Genomic DNA, 1,913 nt, shown 5'->3' with positions numbered 1-1,913 from the left:
GCATTCCCCCGGAGGAGCTGGAGGAAGTGTCTGGAGAGAGGGAGGTCTGGGCATCTTTGCTTAGACTGGTGCCCCCGCGACCCGGCCCCGGATAAGCGGAAGAAAATGGATGGATGGATGGATGGATTCGCATGTTTACATTTAGCATGTTTTTACGTTGGATGCTCTTCCTGACGCAACCCTCTCTACTTATCCGGGCTTGGGACCAGCACAGAAGTCACTGGCTTGCAACCCCTGTGGCTAGATTGAAGTTTTGAAAGTATGCTCAAAGTCCCAAAAGTAAAAAGTATTTGTTAAGCAGCATGGCCTATTATGGAATAATACATTATATTTTTGGATTATAATTTGTTGTTGCATTAATGTGTACACTACACTAATGTTGCAACAGGTAAAGCTAATTTTAGTTACTTTATATACTGCTGGGTCGTGTCAGAGTTTCAAAGGTTATGACTAGATTGAAAATATTAATTCAGTATCACAGTTGATTTACCTTTTAAACCATGCAGTTAGTGAAGAAACCGTATTTTATTGTCATTGTAACACTGTGAAACGTGCAACGAAATTTTGTTTGGACCCGAGGGTCCCAGGCCACTGCATACATACACGCCGCTATCACGGGCAACCTGGGGGTTCAGTGCCTTACCCAAGGACACTTTGACATGTGGACTGCAGGCACTGAGATTCCAACCTTCAACCTTCTGGTTGGGAGATGACTTTATGTGAGGTGTCCAGTCACAAACTGACCGATCCCCCAGTCAGCCTCCTCGCTCCACAGAGCAGAAATAGGTGCAACAGTATGTCATTTATCATGGTGGACCGGAACGACTTCTGGGCTGAGTGGGGATCGAGGAACGATAAAATAAGGGAATTGGGATTCACCTACAGTTTAGAATGTTTCCAGCAGCCTTCACAGACCTTACAGAGAGTCAGAAGCACTCACATCCCATTTACATCTGATTCTGATTTAATAAAATCAAACCAAACTATTCAGCCTGCAAGTAATGTCACGCTTGACTAGGCTATTCAACGCAGTATCAACCTTTTAACGCAGAAGTATCACAATGACATTTCAGTGCCTCACTTAATCCAATTGGCAATAAAGGTGTGTGTCAGCCCATAAAAGACTTCTGTGAATGATGCTCTCAGGTATCTTTGTTCATGGCTCCTCCAGCAGCCTCTTTGCTCTTCAGACTACACATTAGAGTCCTGGGACATCCTCGATCTTTGCTCAACCTGGAAGTCGACCCCTAGAGGAGCGAGGAACTATCATATAAGAGACATGAGACACAGCCACAGTCTCAGACTTAATTCACCTATATGCAAATGCAATATTAAGGATTATCCACAGCAGATGTTTCCCATTTTTGACTGTGTCAGATGCTTCAGAACACTGAACCATGTTCAGTCCAACTGCTTCATGGCGAGTCTGTGCTTCAGAAGGCTTTCATTTGTCTATCAATAACTGTAACCCAGCAGTGAATGAGCCGGCTGCAGGGTTGACTTACAGTGCCTTGCGAAAGTATTCGGCCCCCTTGAACTTTGCGACCTTTTGCCACATTTCAGGCTTCAAACATAAAGATATAAAACTGTAATTTTTTGTGAAGAATCAACAACAAGTGGGACACAATCATGAAGTGGAACGAAATTTATTGGATATTTCAAACGTTTTTAACAAATAAAAAACTGAAAAATTGGCCGTGCAAAATTATTCAGCCCCCTTAAGTTAATACTTTGTAGCGCCACCTTTTGCTGCGATTACAGCTGTAAGTCACTTGGGGTATGTCTCTATCAGTTTTGCACATCGAGAGACTGAAATTTTTGCCCATGCCTCCTTGCAAAACAGCTCGAGCTCAGTGAGGTTGGATGGAGAGCGTTTGTGAACAGCAGTTTTCAGTTCTTTCCACAAATTCTCG

This window comes from Monopterus albus, unplaced genomic scaffold (genome assembly GCF_001952655.1).
Source record: "Monopterus albus unplaced genomic scaffold, M_albus_1.0 scaffold40.1, whole genome shotgun sequence".
Taxonomy (NCBI): Eukaryota; Metazoa; Chordata; class Actinopteri; order Synbranchiformes; family Synbranchidae; genus Monopterus; species Monopterus albus.
The sequence above is the reverse complement of the archived record's forward strand: the minus strand, read 5'-3'. Positions refer to the sequence as shown.